This window comes from Cupressus sempervirens, chromosome 11 (assembly GCF_028749045.1).
Source record: "Cupressus sempervirens isolate cs-2001-9-10 chromosome 11, ASM2874904v1, whole genome shotgun sequence".
NCBI lineage: Eukaryota > Viridiplantae > Streptophyta > Pinopsida > Cupressales > Cupressaceae > Cupressus > Cupressus sempervirens.
Genome location: NC_143128.1, coordinates 581,620,231 through 581,639,965, shown reverse-complemented (window position 1 = coordinate 581,639,965; position 19,735 = coordinate 581,620,231).

Below are 19,735 nucleotides of genomic sequence, written 5' to 3'. Positions count from 1 at the left end.
GCAACTCGATTTGAATTGAAGAATTTTTTTTTGGTTTTTCATATACAAAATGTTTTCTTCTTCTTCTTCTTTTAACATATTTTTCCTTATGTACATATTTTATCCTTCCTATGTATATCTCTCTTTACATGTATAAAAATGTACATTCTACTTTTTGTATATACTTTTCCCTTTTTGTATACCGTCTTTCCCCTTTGTACATCTTTTTTCCCCTTTGTTTTTGTTACAATGCCAATTATTTACAAGGTTATACCAAAATGAGAAAGAAAATTAGTGTGTACCTTAAAAATTACAGACAATGTCTTTTCCCAGTTATCTTGTAGCACCTTTAAGATGTGCAGATCGATCTGAAGCTTTGCTGATAACTCATACATATGGTTTACAACTAAAAAAATTGTGTATTTAACCAATGTCATTGCACGTTATATTCTCTTTAGCATAATGTACATGGGGGGAAGTATCAAACCTTGCATATCTATCAATATTGCTCTTATTTTGGCATCTTCCCTTAGTAGTTCTCCCTAAAGATCTATCAAGAATCTTTTGCAAAATGAATGGAATTGGAGCTAGGATTAGGTACCAACTGATTTGTACTATCTTTCAAGTCCATGCCAACTTTGACCAATTTCTCTTTTATTTCCTCGGTAAAGGTAGTGGAATCACTTAACTTTACAAATAAAGGTACAACAATATTAACAAAAATTTCTAATGCATAAATCAAAGTAGATAGTTCTACTTGATCTATTTCTATCTTCGGTACTACATTTTCTAGCACTTTATTCTCAAACTTCCTTCCAGGTTTTATAAGGAGTTTGTCCTGGCCATCAGTGTCTTCATTAAATTTATGTGAAATATCAATTAATTTATCAATGATAGGGACTTTATCATTTACCTCTTTAGATAGAGCATCTAAAAATATTTCTTTGATGTCCTCCAAGACTTTGCTCCTATCTCATTCAACTCTTAGCATTTTTTGCTTTGCTCCTTTCTTCTATAGTTCTCCCAAACTGTATATTTCCTAAGCATAAAGATTTAATTAGTCTCAATTTGGGATTACAATCTCCTCATCAAGATCAATGTCGTTAACTATGATCCCTTTTCCCTTGCTCTTGGCTTCTAAAGAACGAATTTAATAGCTTCTTTTTTTGTCAACTAAGTCATTTTATTCCATCTTGGTCAAGACTATGGAAGCCTACAACTTAGTTTCCTTTGTGATAGAACTCAGTGAAGGTAAAATAGACTTCATGTCTTAGCTTAGTTGAACTATGTTCAACTCAACTAATTGATTCTCAAATGTTTCCTAGCTAGAGTCGAAGGGAGTGATGCCATGAATTTTGTTGCAATCTTATCAATATCAAAATCCTCCATTATCTAAATCTCTAGAAGAGTTAGACTTCTTCCTTGATGTCAAAAATGTTCTTCCATATCTTTGTTTTGGACTGCACCACATCTTCTATATTATTTGATAAAACTTGAACTTTTTTAAATTTTGGAGTTTGTTTGGTTTCATTATTGGAAATTTCCTTCTCTATTTCTTTAGCAGAGAGATTAGGCATGAAATTTCTTAGGGTCTTCTCTCTAATGTCCTCAATTTTTAATGAATTGTCCCAATGGTATCAAACAACTTTCAGTAGATTTTTAGTAGAATTCCCTTTAATCTCAAGATGGTCATATTTGCACTTTTTCATTTTCACAACTAATGCTTCCTCAATCTATTTTTGCACCTCTTTGCTTCGAGAGTCATACTTGAAGTATTTAAATCTTGTCATACCCTTCCTTCCTATATATTTTCTAGTTGTTTCTAAAAGGTAGGAGGTGCCCATGTCAAATATATAATTAGGGTATTGTCCTAATCTTCATCATCTTCATCATCATCCTAAAGCTTGAATATCTTCCTTGGTTTTCTTGGTTTGGAAGCAATATTGACAAGAGTGGACCTTGTAGATCTCCTAGGTGGAGGCTTGGATGGATTCTTTACTTTCATTTTGGGAGGTTCCTTTGCATCTTCTTCTTCTTCCTCACTTTACTCTTCCTCTTCTTCATCTTCTTCCTCTTCTACATCATCACCTTTACCTTTAGTGAGCTTGAGAGGATAATCTAATTTTGAAAGTTTCTTTCCAATGCTTTCGAAACTCTTCTTCCCTCTTTTCTGAGTTTGAGGAATCTAAATCTAAAGACACATTCTTGTCTTAGCTTCATCATATGTTCCAAAATAAGTATCCTTGGGGTCCACAGGCTCATTGGTGAATGCCTCAACAATTTCTTTTTTATCATCAATAGTCATCTCATATGACAAAGGTTTTAGCCATGGTCTCACTGCCTATATGTGAACTACAAGTTTCTTAGGGATCCTAAGCCTTCTTTGCATCCTTTGTTTGAAATTGTCAAAGTATGCATCCATGATGCTTTCAAAGTTTTTACTAAGAGTGAACTGAGCTTACACATGTTGTTCTTTGAGGCCTGAATTATCTCCATGTTCATTCTTATTTGGCTACATTGAAGATTGGCAAGGTTGAAAGATAGATTCTTCTTGACAACCTTGTACGTCAAATCTACTACCTCACATGGCATGCTATCTGCATGCCTTCAATTGTAGATTTTTCCTCACAATCACATGGATGCTAAAATTTATTTCAATTTCTATCATGTTGTTTAGCTTTATGTATCTTCCATCCCATTCAGCTAGAGTTATCTTAGTCAGTTGTGCATGGCCTAGGGTTTTGGTCGCCTCATATTTCTCTGTCATTGGAGTCCTATTATCCTATGAATCATTTTCTTTGTGGTGGGATAGTTTTGTTCCATCTAGAATGATATATCATGAACTTGGCTTAGTATAAGCCTAATCCATTTAACTCAAAAGTTTCTCAACATGTTGATGATGTGAGCCAAACCCTTGACCTCTTGATGTTTCTACTCTAGCTTCAACACATCATTATCGCACAACACACCATATGTCTAATTGAGCTCAAGATTCCCTAATTCTTGAATAGAGAAATGATAAAATGACCTAATGTCATGATTGATGGGTACCTTTTAATGAACCAAAGAGTGACTCCTTGAGGATTCTTCTCCTTGGAAATTGTTGGATAAATCTAGAATTTTGGAGGAATGCAATAAGAACTTTTAACTAACATTTATGAACCATTCTTGACCTTTGAAATGGAAGACACTACCATGATGCTTGGTTGATGAAGGATTTAAAACTATTTTTTTGGCCTGAGGATTTCCTTCAAAAAACTTGTGCTTAATTTCTTTGGGAGCTAGAGGAATGTTGCACTCTTTAGAAAACTTCAAATTCTCAATGAAAATGAAACTATGATATACCTTTTTATCAAGTTTTTGATTTTAGGTCTTCATTAAATGCTTCATACTTGGGTAGGTATACCATTCTTTTGTTTGGTCTTCAACCCTTGAATTATCAGCCATGTCTAAGGAGTGACTCACTTTGGTCTAACAACTTTGTTAGCCCAAAGGACTGACTCGGTTAGATCTATTAGCTCAGACTAGTCTAATTCTTTACTTCTATCCAACTGCGTATGATATAATGATTTGGACTATCTTACTTGGATGACTGGACCTGATGTATAACATGAGTTTTTGCATAGCTCTAGTGGTATCCTTTCCTTTTCAAGTTGACATAATTATATTTTACCTCTATACATGTAGTTCTTTGCTAGATGGCCAGGTTCTTTGCATAAACGAGGTGATTCTTCATGCAATTAGCTACTATATGTCAAAATTCTCCACATAAATAAAATTTTTACCAAGTGTTGTAGTCCCAGCCAAAGATTTCTTTAGCAAGTTGTTCAATAGTGTTCCAATTCTTGGTTATGCACTTTGGAGAGTTATTGCTTTTTTTGTTGCATGTAAAACAATTTTCTTCAAACTTGGTTTTCTCTATGCATTCACTTTCCTTATGACCATGTTTGTTACAACTATAACATTTTCCATTAAATTTTGACTTTCCATTACTTTTTTTTGAAGTATGCCTTGTTTTTCCAAAATGATTGCATGTATGCCTTTTATTGTTTTGAGCTCCTTTTTGTGATGACTCTCCTTGTTTAGTATAGTTGAATCTTTCTTTCCCTTTATATCTTTTTTGAGATATTTCAACTAATTGATTCATGCTTTCTTGTGATCTCATCATTCTTTCATTGGTTTCTCTTTTTGTTTTAAGATCATTCCCAAGTCCTTCATTTTTTGTCCTTAAATTGATGACTTCTTAATTTACATTGTTCAACTAATTTTCCATCTCTACATGATATAGTGAAAGCTATTTATTTTAGTGTCCTTCTCTTCTCTCTTTGTGTTGAGTAGTCTTTTGTCTTCTTCTACCACATGTTTTTCATTTTTTTCTTGGTTCTTTTGTTCCATGACTTCAAATATCCAAACTAAATGAATCTTTAATTCTCTTTACAATTTTCTGACCTCTTCTTGTAGAATAAGGTTCCTTCTAAGTGGACCTTCTATAGATACATCTACTTCATCTTAACTTCCCTCTTTACAAATATTTTCAATTCTTTTTTCTATGTAGATATTGTTATTCATCTTTTCTACTGATTCTTTTCTTCTTTTCAGGGATTGAGAGAGTTTCTCCTTTAGTTTCTTGATTTTTTCCATGTTCATCCAACTTTTCATTCTCAATGGCTTTCTCTAGCTTGTATACTTCCATTGTCTCTGGCCTTTTTCTCTCAAGATGATAAAATTTCTAATATTAGAACCTTAATCTAATACCAATTGTTGGAAATATAATGTAAACTAGGTAACTCAGAGTGGGGGGGAATCGGGAGCCACTTAAACTTCTTGAATTAAACCACTTTGTTAAGTTGTGTAACCTACTTGCATGCATGAAACATAAAGAAGTAAAGTAACAAAAACATAACACAATATTGGTAACCCATAAACCCTCCTAGTAGAAGGTAAAACTAAGGTGGGGATGACACCCACAATACTTCACTATTGCAGTAATAAATTTGGCATGTTAAGACTTAAACATGATCACTTATGATGATCTTACTTGATTAAGAGCAATAAGGATTGTTAGGTCCACCTTGTGAGAGGATTTATACAATACTATTAAGTATTTACTCTATTATGAGTTTCTGCAAAGGATTGTTATTTCCACTTGGTTAAAATATTTGGGACTAATGTGCCTATTAGGATGAATTAGTGGATTGATCTCTGATGTGCAAGTGTGATTGCTGATGAAGATTCTTTGAAGTAAATTAATTACCTGATTGTGATAGATGAGTCTCTCTCTTTCCTTTGAATGCTTGTAACATTCAAATAATCTACTCTTCCATATTTGTTGAAGTTCTCCAATTACAATTACTTACATCTTATATTTAGATAAGAAAAATACTTCATACTTATATCCATCCAAATAATTTCATCAAAGGTCGACTACACCATAACTAATTTCAAAAATAGCTACCAAGTCATCTTAGTGTTGTAACTCAGGTCCAATGACTTACTTGGGTGATCATGAAGATACTTGAGCAACACTATCACCTTGGCTAACTCTGGAATTTGTATGATACTAGATGCTTAGTTCATGTTGATCACTCAGTCAACACTGCTAACTCCATTTACACTAGTCTACCAACTTTATTATCACCTGGAACAAAACTATTTTTTTGACTAAGTTCACACTGGAGCTCATTAACCACTTTTAACTTGGTTAACACTATAGGTCAGTGTGACCAATCAACTTGGTTGACATAGCAATTTCGATGGCATTGCTTACTTCTTGCACAATTAACATTATTTGTATGGTTTCTTTGTGAGGTTAGTTAATATTATAGACTACTAACTTGGTTACTACTATCTGTCCATTATGACAAGTGTTTTGATACTTACTAACAATATATCTTGCAATCAGATTAACATTTATTTATGAGGTTCTTAGAAGAAATATTTTTAATCATAAAGTTGTAACATGAATTAAGAAAATGGTGGAAACTATTAATTTTTCTATTATTGTTCATGGGACTCCCAAAGAATCATTTAAGGTGGGTAAGGGCCATAGACAAGGGGACCCTATTTTTCCCTATATGTTTATCATAACAGACGAGGTACTTAGAAGATATTTCTTTAAGCTTGTTGAATAGAGATCATTGATTGGTGTTAAGGCTACCAACACCACCCTATGGGAGGTTATTCAAAAGTTTGTTGATGACACCTTATATGGATATGCTTCAGTTGTGAAAGCTATGATTTGGGGTAATATATTACATGATTATGCAGAGATCTTAGGCCAACATATAAACTTCAGTAAGGCTAAAATATACTTCTTCAATATAGACTAGAATCTCCAATTATAAATATAGATCATTCTTGGTTGTCAATCAGTTGGTCTTCTTAAGAATTTCCTTGATCTTCTACTTATAGTGATAGAACTCTCTAATTAATTTTGGAATACCATCCTTAACATAATGCAAAAAAATATCATTGGTTGGAAGTGTATAATTTTGAGTAGTGCTGGGAAGCTTCAATTACTCACAAACTATTTGCAAGGGTCTCCCTTGTGATTTATTTCTTCATTCAAGATAGTCCAAATCATGGTAGAGAAGTTGGAGAAGCTTCTAAGTAACATTTTATGGACAGTGAGTGAAGAAATGAATAGACTTAGCCTTTTAGATTAGAAAACATGGTGTAAACCCAAAAAAAAAGAGGGCTTAGCTATTAGAAGGATTATGGACCTAAATAAATCTCTCCTAGAAAATATTTGTTGGAGACTCACTTAGTATTGAGCAAGCTAGTGAAATATAATGAGAGCAAAGTACCTTTGTAATATCCCTTGTGCCTATTGGTTCTTGGAGAATGACTAGTCGTAGTGCTCCAAGATTTGAAATAAAAGTGATAGAAAATGTTAAGATTCGAAGAGAAGGGTTGAGGTGTGTGGTTGGAAGGGGGGTAAAGTTAGATTTTGGGAGGATAAGTGGTTAGGAGGGAGACCCTGGTTCATAGTAAATTCTCACAGGTGGAGAAGGTATTAAAATGGGACTTTGGGGACAAGGTTAGTGACTACTTTTATGCTCAAAGGAAGTGAATTTTTTTTTTGGAAGGGGTTCCTAGCAAGTTAAGCTCCTTAACTAGGGAGCTCAAAGAGAAACTTGAGGCTTACAAGTTTATTCTCTTCTCAAAGGAGGACAAGTTTACCTAGGAAAGAACCTTTGATGTTTCCTTTTCTGTGAAGTCTACTTGTCACATGTTATTTGATTATGATATCACCCCCGTACCGCACTCTCTCCCCCCCCCCCTCCCTACCCATATTGGAAAAAGGTTTGGACCAATGAAGACATCCCTAATGTTAGCTTCTTTCGGTGGACTACTTTTCATGGAAATGCTTTTATTGTTGAAATTTAGAGAGAGAGAGAGAGAGAGAGAGAGAGAGAGAGAGAGAGAGAGGATTTCAAATTCTTAATCAATACAACTTGTGCAAAGCTAAGGAAGAAGGCATTCAACACATATTTGTTCACTATCCTTTTGTAGTGAAGATTTGACAATCAAGCATGAAGAAATTTGAGGCCATATGGATCTTTCATTTAGACTTCCAACACTTTGTCCTTAATTGGGATTATCCCTTGGAGTATCCTTTGCTCAAGCTTATGTGGAAAATAATTCCTCCTCATATTTTCTATAAAATTTGGAAAGAGATGAACAACATGATCTTTAGGGAGACAAAGAAGAAAGAGGAGTTAGTGAGTGATATAATTGTTAGACTACTAAAGGAGAATCTAGAAATTAGTAAATGGATGCTACTGCAAGGACTCCTGCGAATATTTGAGGAAAGAATTTCTATACAATGGAATGTTCTAGAGGCAATTAATAAGTTTTAGAACACTAAAAAACTCAAGAGAAGGAATACTAAATGGAAACCTCCTCCATTTCCTAAGGTGAATCTTAATTTTGATGGAGCTTCCAAGAATGGCGGAGTCATTAGGGGAGGTATTATTAGGGACACTGCTAGTAGAAAACTCATGGCTTATGTGGGTAACCTTGGTAACACCTCTAACAATCTGGTTGAATCTATGACCTTTTTCTAGGGATTAAAGTTGGTTGCATCTCAGAATGGAAACATGTCAACATTGAAGGTGACTCTATGTTGGTCATGTTGGTGTTTAAAGGAAATGATGACCCTAGTGGTCAATATTGGGAATTATAGGTGACGTTTGGTGACTTCTAACAAAATTGGAGAGTTATGATCTATTGTACACTTACAAGGAAGGCAATGTCATTGCAGATGTTATGGCAAGCTTAGGGCTATGAGTTAAGGGTTTAAGGTGTTGGAGGCAAGTGGAGGCCATCCCAATTGATATTCAAACTCTTATTGAGAAGGAACACAATTTTATACAAAATGATCAATAAATAAGATTGAAGTAAAAAAATTCTATTAGTTCTTGTGGGTGTTGACTTTATTAGGATGGGACATTGATGCAAGAAAAGGGTGAACAACTACGGCCAAAGGCTCACCCAGTTATCCAAACCACCCTACAAGAGTTAGCACAATGGAAGCAAACATGAGAAACAACAACCAAAGGAGGAAGAAGAATGAAATACTTTTATTGATTCTTCAAATATTCAACATACATGCCTAGATGTAAGGCCTTCTAGGTTACAGCCAATTACAAATAGATTCACATTCAAAGATCCAACTACAAATTCGCACTTTCAGTTCTGCTCTACAATCTTCTTCTTAAAAGTTTCCTAACTCTAAACCTAAACACTCTATATATACATTCCAAAATAGCTTACAGATTATTCTAGAACATTACATAAGAGGAAGGCCAACCCAACTATAGTCTGGACACATCCCAAGAAGATATCTTAACATAAATCTCACGATCAAAATAAATCCTATAAGTCAGCTCGTAGAAATCACATCCAAATACTGACACTTGAAATACATTACGTAAATCAACACATGAAGAAACACTTGACATACACTGGGTAACTTAGCATATGAAGAGTCACTTGACATACACTGGGTAACTCAACACATGAAGGAATTGCTATAGTAACTCAGCACATGAAGGACTACGAGGTACATGAAGGAACTGCTAGGCAGATGAAGAAACTAGATTGCTAGGCACATGAACGAACTAGACTACTAGCCACATGAAGGAACTGTTAGGCACATGAGGGACTGCTAGGCACATGAAGGACTTGCTAGGCACATGAAGGACTTCTAGGCATATGAAGGACTGGTAGGCACATGAAGGATTGCTAGGCACATGAAGGAATTGTTAGGCACATGAAGGAACTACTAGGGACATGAAAGACTGCTAGGCACATGAAGGAAGTGCAAGGCACATGAAAGACTGCTAGGCACATGAAGGAACTGCTAGGCACATGAAGGACTACTAGGAACATGAAGGAACTGCTAGGCACATGAAGGACTTGCTAGGCACATGAAGGATTTTCAAGGCACCAACTTGTAGAATGAACAAAAGTGAGCAAGCTAACAAGGCAACCCAGGATGCTCCTGAATCAGAACATTGGGGTTGAAAGAAATGATTCTCCTAAATCATTGGGATGTCCCAACCTGAGTTAAATACAACTCAAATTGAGAAATCCATGAAGCATCTTCAATAGGTCTGTTCTTCCACTTCACCAAAATATTTATAGTAATGTTTTTCTCTTATGCTCTTGCCAACTCTCTGATCCAATATCTATTCAACTTCTTCAATTTGCTTCTTAGGATAATCATCTGATACAACAACTTCATCCTCTGACTCATGATACTTATAAAAATTAGCAATATTGTATATAAGAGATATACAAATGTCATCAGGTAACTCAATTTCATAAGTATTACCACTATCAAACTTCTTCAAGATCTTACAAGGTCCAAATTTCTTAATCTTCAACTTACTGTATGTTCCAACTAGGAATCTTCCTTTCTTCAAATGAACCATCACCTCATCACCAACATGAAAATCATGGTGTCTTGTAGACTGATCAGCATTCTCCTTGTACTTTTGATTACTTTGTTCTAACCTCAACTTCACTTCCTTATGCAAAGGCTCCATAAAATTAGAAAATTCTTCTCCTATAGTGCTTCTCTTTTCTTCACCAGCAACATCTTTCAAAGCTGATATACCTCTAGGATGCATTCTAGTAACAATCTTAAAAGGTGTCTTCCATGTACTCCTATTCATAGAATTATTATATGCAAATTCGGCTTGTGCCAATACCATCTCCTAATTACTTGGTTTATTCCCAACTAAACATCTTAGAAAATTACCCAAGCTTCTATTCATAACCTCTATCTGACCATCTATTTTTGGATGGAATGTAGAACTAAACTTCAATTCAGTACCCATCTTCCACAAAGTCTTCCAAAAGTAGCCAACAAACTTACTGTCTCTATCAGAAATAATACTTCTTGGTAATCCATACAATCTCGCAATCTCTTTAAAGAAAAGTTCAGAAGCATGCTCGGCATTTGATATCTTCTTACATGGTATGAAATGAGCCATCTTAGAAAATTGGTCTACTACAGCAAATATGGAATCATACCCCTTTACTATCTTAGGTAATCCAAGAACAAAATCCATACTTATGTAAATTCAAGGTTACTTAGGAACATTAATAGGTGTATACAAACCAGTCTTTTGACTCACCCCTTTTGCAACTTGACAAACTCCACAACTCGTTAAAAAATTGGACATCCTTATACATTTGTGACCAATAATACTTCCCTTTCAACAAACTCAATGTCTTATCAATTCCAAAATGTCTAGCTAATCCACCACTATGCTTTTCCTTAATTAGATTCAACCTTGTAGAACTTCTAGAAGTACACAATTGAATACCTTTGAACAACATACCTTCTTGAATGAAATATTCATCATACTTACTTATGTGATCTATTAAATTTGGTGCTCTGCACTCTCTCCACACATCAGAAAAATCGAGATCAGCATCATACAACACTTTCATTTCATCAAAACCAAGAACTTCAACCTTCATTTTAGTCAACAAAGAACATCTTCTACTCAATGCATCAGTAACTCTGTTAGTAACTCCACTCTTATTCTTAGTGAAAAATGTAAAAATCTACAAGTACTCAACCCACTTCATATGTCTCTGATTCAATTTATGTTGACTTCCTAAGTATTGTAAAGCTTTATGATTAGCATACAACACAAACTCCTTAGGAATCAAATAATGTCTTCACTTCTTCAATGCTTGAACAATGACATAAAATTCTTGATCGTACACAGAATACTTCCTTTTAGCATTAGTCAACTTTTCACTAAAGAAAGCAACAGGCTTACCTTCTTGACTTAATAAAACTCCTATTGCATTACCACTTGCATCACATTCAACTTGAAATACTTTTAAAAAATTAGGTAAAGCAAATACAAGTAATTTAGTAATCTTTTGGTTCAAAGTCTCAAAACTCTTATCAGTTATGTGTGTCCACTTGAATTCATTTTTATCTCCCCTCATTGTCTCAGTCATAGCATTACAAATAGCACTGAAATTATTTATAAACTTTCTGTAAAAACTAACCAAACCATGAAGTGATCTTACCTCACCCACATTCTCAAGTATAGGCCATTCCAAAATTTCTTTAACCTTCTCAGGGTCCATCTTTAATCCATCATCTGAAATCACAAATCCCAAATACACAATCTCCTCTTGCATAAAAGAACACTTTTTCAGATTAATCAACAACTTTTCCTCTTTCAACCTCTGAAATACTTGTCTAATATGCTCAAGATGTTCTTCCTTAGTCTTACTGAATATCAAAATATCATCCAAATAAACAATCACAAACTTACCCAAAAATCTTTTTAGGACTTCATTCATCAACCTCATGAAAGTACTAGGTGCATTAATCAAACCAAAATGCATAACCAAATATTCATACAAACCATCTTTTGTCTTGAAAGTAGTCTTCCATTCATCACCTTCTCTGATTCTGATCTAACGATAGCCACTCTGCAAATCAATTTTGGTAAAATACTTTGCTCCACTCAAACAATCCATTATGTCATCAATCCTTGGCATAGGAAACTTATATTTCACTGTTATCTTGTTAATAGCTTTAGAATTAGTACACATTCTCCATTCTTTTTAGGTGCTAATATAGTAGGTACAATACATTGACTCAAGCTTTCTCTGATCTAACCTTTCTGCAACAACTCATGCACTTGTCTGTTAAGTTCTTCAATCTTTGTAGGTGTCAATATATATGGTACTTTGTTTGGCAAACTAGCTCTAGGAATTAGATCCATACAATGACTTATGCTTCTTACTAGAGGTAAAACATTAGGAATATCATCACCAATAATGTCATTATACTCATTTAACAATTTTGTAATTTCTATTGGTGCTCGGTTGTCACTATTTGTTGTCACTTGGTGATTACTAGCTTATGCTGCTTGGCCATTACTACTAATAGTTGGTCCTCTAGGAACTATGGCAAAACAAACTTGATTCCTTTTCATTTCCTTTTCAAATTGTTTCCCATTAACCATGCAAATTTTTACAATAGTACAATTAACCTCATCTGGACTTTCAATCAAAGGAAGCAATTTTTTTTTCTTCCCATTTACCCAAAGAGTATATTGATTTAATCTTCCATCATGTAGAACATATCTATCATATTGCCAAGGTCTACCCAAGAAAATATGACAACAATCCATAAGCATAATATCACACAAATCTTCATCAAAGTAATGTCCAATTTTGAACTTCACAAAGCATTGCTCACTTACCAATATCTTATGCTCATCCTTGATCCGTGAAACATGATAAGGTTTGGAATGTTTCAGCCTCTGCAACTGCAACTTGGTACCCAACTCTTTTGATGCTAGATTTTTAGAACTTCCACTATCAATAATCACTTTGCACCATTTTTCAGCCATCTTACATCTTGTCTTGGAAAAACTTCTTCTTAAAATAGGTTCCTCGTCACTTCCCTTATTACATAAGGTTCTTCTCACCATCAGATTTTCCCCAACCTTAGGTCCACTTGGTGAATCCTCATCATCTACTTGAATCACAACATTTCTGTTACCTTGCCTACTTTTAGAGGATCTACATTCAAAAGATCTGTGTCCCTCTTTACCACATTTGAAACAATTACCATGAAATCCACCTTTAGAATAGGAATTACCTCTTCCTCGATAAGAACTAGTGCCTCCTCGATAAGAATTACCACTTTTCCATTTGGTCTTGCCTTTGTCATCATTCTTCCATTTAGATTTTCCTTTATCCTGCATAGAACTATTAGATCTACCATTTTCTCCATAAGATCTACCTCAAACTCTTTGGAATCTACCACCTCTACCTCTTTGTCTTTGTTCATGCTTCTTTGTCAAGATCTCCTCAGCTTTCAAGGCATATTGATATGCTTCTTCCACACTTTCCAACTTCACAAAACTAATTTCATCTTGTATTCTAGATCTCAATCCATTAATGTACCTTGTAATTTTCTCAACATCATCATCCACATGTCTAGATTTGATGTCCAATCTATAGAATTCCTCAATATATTCTTTCACAGTCATGTCCTTTTGTTTCAAATTTTGCATCCTTCTCAACAAGCTAACTTGGTAATCAATATGAAGGAATTTTTTCTTTACCTTGTTCACCATCTTTGGCCAAGTTTTAATCTTCTCCTTTCCTCTCTTTGTCTATCTGTTTGCAAGTGCTCCCACCATAGTGATGCATGACCTTTTAGCCTAGTGACCGCAATCTTCACCTTTCTATTATCAAGAGTGTTTTCATACTCAAATAACTTCTCCATATCAAAGATCCAATGCAACACAACATTGGTGTCCAATTTCCCATCATAAGGAACAACTTCTATATCAGGCTTTGAATTTTCCCTAGACAACACTTGCAACAATCTCTCCTCATCTTGATCTTCTTCAGGTTCTGGATTATGGTTTAGAGTTGTTGCTTCATCATCACTTACATCATCAAGATGTGCTCCTCTCCTTTGGGTTTTCTCCATAGCATCTAATCTAGCTACAATTTGTCTCAACTGATCCAATATAGAATCATCAACATTTCTTCTACCATGAACCATCTTTACAAATTAGGTTCCTACACAATCGTAACCCTCTACAAGTTATAGGTCAAATCCATAGATCTTCCATCCTACAACCAAATCCAAATTAGGGTTCTAGACAATCCAATCTCTACAAGGATGAACCTTAAGCTCTAATACCAACTAACGTAGGCAAAGGGTGAATAACTAGGGCCAAAGGCTCACCCAACTATCCAAACTACCCTACAAGAGTTAACACAACCAAAGAAAACACGAGGAACATCAACCAGAAGATGAAGAAGAATGAAATACTTTTATTTATTCTTCAAATATATAACATACATGCCCAACTATAAAGCCTTGTGGGTTACAACCAATTACAAATACATTCACATTCAAAGATCCAACTACAAATTTGCACTTTTAGTTCTGCTCTACAATCTTTTTCTTAAAACTTTCTTAACTCTAAGCCTAAACACTCTATATATACTTTCCAAAACAACTTACAGATTATTCTAGAACATTACATAAAAGGGAGGCCAACCCAACAATGGTTTGGACACATCCCAACAAAATATCTTAACATAAATGTTCCGATCAAAATAAATCCCACAAGTCGGCTCATAGAAATCACATCCAAATACTGAGACTCAACATACACTAGGTAACTCAACACATGAAGAAACACTTAGAATACATTGGGTAACTCGACACGTGAAGAGTTGCTCGACATACATTGAGTAACTTGGCACATGAAGGAATTGCTACAGTGACTCAGCACATGAAGGATTACTAGGCACATGAAGGAACTGCTATGCACATGAAGGAACTAGATTGCTAGGCAGATGAAGGAATTGGACTACTAGGCACATGAAGGAATTGCTAGGTACATGAAGGACTTCTAGGCACATGAAGGACTGCTAGGGACATGAGGAACTACTAGGCACATGAAGGACTTGCTAGGCACATGAAGGATTTGCTAGGCACCAACTTGTAGAATGAATAAAAATGAGCAGGATAAGAAGGAAACCCTGGATGCTCCTACATCAAACATATATTCAAATTTGATTTCAAAGAATAAAAGTGGTGATGATTATTATTTTTATGCTAAATTTAGTAACTGAAATTGGTATGATAGTGTAATTATGATACATAGTGTTTGTAACCTAATACAAACTTTTGGAGGTTATGTCAACTTAATGAATAGGGTGAGTCTTCCTTATTTAATTATGAATCCTTCAAATGGCTTTTAGAAGGATGAAAGTAAACACGTGTTTGTCTACTATTGATGGGACAATTTTTTTAAATGAATGCCATAATATTATTATTGTAGCTTGGCTTCTAAATTACTTGTGAAGAAAACCAAGTCCAATTTAATTCTAAGGAATTTGAGAGAGAACTAAGGTATTTTCAAACTTAGCATTCTGGAGGCTTCAGAGAACTTTGAGAAGGGCTCAAAAATGGGGAGGATGTGGCTTGCATTCAACCTTCCAAAATTGAGGATTATGCAAGGAAATTGTGTACTTGGATGGCTTTGAGTGAAGGTGGCTTGGTTTTGTATATGGAAGCCATGATAGGGTATGATGATAACATTTCAGCTTAATTTTTGGATTCTTCAGGTGGAAGGAGAGGCACCATTAATGGAATTTCAGTTGATGTGAATGAGGAGATCATTACTATGGCTATTGGTCTCTCTATTAATAGGCATAAATGGCAAAAGGTCATGAAGGATATGGACAAGACCAACATGAATAGCTTCTTTAAGAAGAATGAGTAGTCAGTGAGGTTTAATGGTGGCTTCAGAAGAGAAAGTCTTTCATCCCCATGGAATGAGGTATGCTTCATTCTCATGAAGTATCTAACCTTAGAGGGTGGGTTTGGGGTTTGCTATTTTTACCATTTCCCATTATCAAATAACTGTAGGCATCATGATGAAATCTCTATTCCTTTCTTCCTTTTGCATGATCTTGAAGCCATTGTAGTGAATGCTAAGGATAGGGGAAAAGGGGGTAAAAGCTATATTATCTTACACTAGGGTTTAGTTCTATGGATTTATAATTTTCATCTTTCTCTAGCCCCACCCTATTCTATCACTAACAATCAAGACACACCTTATCTTCTTGGTAATGTTGGGGGTTTTCTTCAGCCCCACCCTAAGCCTTCCCCTTCATCCATACCAACAAGAAACCCGAAAAAGACTGGGACCCATAAAATGCCGAAAGTTGAAAAGGAGGAAATTGAACTAGTTGATTCAAAGAAAGATAATGAGGAGGTAGAAAAAGGTCTAAGTGACTTGCTAAAAGTAGTGCTAAGTTGAAACAAAAGGCCTATACAAATTGGGAAATTAATGAGGAAATAATGTTGGAAGCTAGTGAGAGAGAAGACAAGAATATGAAGAGAAAAATGGGGAAGGAGAAATATTTGGAGGAGACGAGGACTAAGGAGACTAGCTTGGCATCAAAGGAAATTAAAACCAAGAAAATAAGAAAAAGAAGAAAAAGGGTAGACATGACACAACCCATGAATCGACTAGCTTCATTATGAACATGGTGGATTTCACTTCTCATGTAGTCCCTTCTGCAAGAAAGAATAAAGGTGATTCACCGATGATGACGACTTCCCTTGCGTGTGTTGATATGTGAAGATGGTTTCTACTAAAACCATGTTGTTGTAAGTACAAACTATGGAGGTTGGGAAAGGAAATTGTGTTGGATTCTAGGAGTTGTCAAGTAATGTCAAGGAAATCAAGTAGAAGTTGGTGAGCCTCAAGTAACAATTTGAGACTTTGGATGAGAGTTTCATAGTTCTGTCCAAGTTCTCTTTTAAGGTCACTCATGTTGTTGCAGTCTTTCTCTAGCTCTTACAACAATAGAATGAGGAGAATTGCCTTGGTGCAGAGGATTTTGCTAAGCTATATAGCTTCTTGGTAGATGATTGGACCAAAGTCTTGCTCACCAATAAAGGAAAGGAGAGTGCCAATATTTAAGCTTGGTGTTTTTTTAGTTTTTTCTAATGAGACTCATCTATTGGTTACTACTGGCTTTGACTTTTATTATTAGGTTGTTAGGCCTTAAAGACTACTTAATTTTATGGTTTCAACTATGTGGTAGATATGCCTGTACTTGCACTACTAGATTCATTTTTATAGCTTGAAAAAAGTATATGCAATTTAGTAGATACCCTGTTAATTATGTTATGCTACCCATTATTAATTTTGTGTTTCTCTCTAGTGGATATGTGAATATGAATGTTTGAATCTGGGCTTGATTTATTGGTTAGGACACTTCTTTTTTAATGTTATGGGCAGGGTGGGATGTTAGAAATGATTTGTTGTTAATATGTTGTAAATGATTTAACCATGGTTATGTACTTAGTGCGAACCCCTTATTTTGGCTTGTATTAATATAAAACACAAAAAGAAATGAAAAATACATAAGCAAATATCCATTGATCTAAACTTTCATATGCATTTTGAAAGTAAGAGACCTGGTACAATCATAGATATATTGTTGCACCTATTCTGTCCTAGAAACAAATATCCAAAGATCTTAACTTTCATATATGTTTTGGGACACAACTATCCTCCATCAAAACTGTACAGTTGACCAATTTTCAAAAAATTGAAAACATCATGATTTTTTTTGAAAAAATTTTGTGTTTGATCTTCATGATATGCATAGTTTGCTATCAAAAAAAAAAAATGGGGAAAAAATCCTTATTCTTTTGTAAATATGAGAAAAAAAGAAGTTTGACTTTTTTTTTTCTTTGATATTTTTTATGGAGATTAGCATGTTCCTATATTTCAAAAATAAGAGACCTTGTACAATTATAAGATATACCATTGCACTTAATCTCCCTCCAAGCACTAAGTTATTTAGTGCACATAAGTTCTAATATAAGTGATTAAAAAGTACAATTAAAAAGTTCAACTAATAGTAAGGAGAGTCACTTTATTCAACTCACTCTTGAATACATTGAATGTACCTATGCAAGATACCAATATGTCACTCTCAAACTAAAAAGTAAAGAACATATAGAATGAAAACCTTAACGCAACACAACTAGGACTAGGACCATTTATGACACCGTCTTCAATGAAAGTAATCATAGCAATTAGAAATAATGAACACATAAACAATTATAGAGGAGGATATTATCAATTGAACATATAAACAATTATTTTGGAAGTCGTGAGATTTGGTGAAGTTTGAAACTCAACTTTTCATTTCTTGTATGTCATTATTTGAGAAATTGAATTTTGAATTATAATAAAACTTAAGCAGACTAAACAAATATTTAATGTTAAAGTGGCATTATTATTCAATGCATTAAACATGGGAAGAGTTTTAAAAGATTACACAAATTGAAACAAGGTAAATGGGCTTTAGTTGCAAACACCTTACAAATTGTCATTGTTTTTTTTCACATTAATTTATTTAGTTTTCTCATTCTATAAATTATTATGTTCAATTATTTATTTTAAAAATAAAATTTAAATAATTTGTTCAAACTCTAACATTCCATATTTTGTTCAAAATTTGTCTAATCAGAAAAAATCTAATTGATGTATCTTTGTTTTCTTATATAGAATTTTTTGTCAAGATATAGAAAATCATTGAACTATCAAAAGTTAATAATGTTATATATATATATATATATATATATATATATATATATATATATATATATATATATATATATATATATATATATATATATATATATATATATATATATATATATATATCAGTTGCTTTTTTCTATTTCTAGTTTTATGATTTAGATAAAGATTTAGATTTACTAGTTTAAAAGTTATATGCGATTTATTTTAATTTTTATCTCATTCAGTAAAATTAAAATGAAAAATTAAAAGATGATAAATAACAAATTAGTTAGTTAGTTGCTAAACATACAGCCAATTCATTGATTTTTATTAAGATTTTTCCCATTTTTCATATCATATTTATTTATTTATTTTTCTTTTCAATTTTGTTGATGTATTTAAGTTTTTTCAAGTAATTGACATTTGTAATTTTTTTATATAAATCAGAATTTAATTTATTTTTTTGCTAATAAATAATAATATCATTTTTACATTTCATTCATGCTCATTTTGTTTCATGAATAAATTGTAATTAAGTTTATTAAATAGAGATTGCCATATTCGTTTTTGTTATTTCACATTTAACATAATTTGAAATAAGGTTCTAAAGTTTTGGATGTAGTCACATTAAGTACCACATTTACAAAGTATATCATATATATAAATAATGTGTCATTTATAAATTTTTATATTTGATATTCTATTAAAATATTAATTATTGTAGCATTAATAGGAGGATTAATAGTGAATTAAAAGATGAAAGAGAATATTAAATAATAAAAGTATTAATACATTTTCCATTTTTAATCAACGCATAGATCTAAAACTAGTTATTTCCGAGGGTAAGATTTTTTTCATAGTTCTATAAACTAATACAATCTCTTCATTCATTTTCTTCAGAATTTTACAAATACATGTATTTAACAACTTCAGAATTTTACAAATACATGTATTTAACATTAAATATAGAAGAATTGATAAGTAGGGCATTTTTCTACACGAAATCAATATGCAGAATATGGTTGTGTACTTTGCGATTTAAAACTTAATGATGAGTGAAACATGGATGAATGAATTTGTTTCAAAAACTAGAACAATATCACCACATAAAAAGTCGA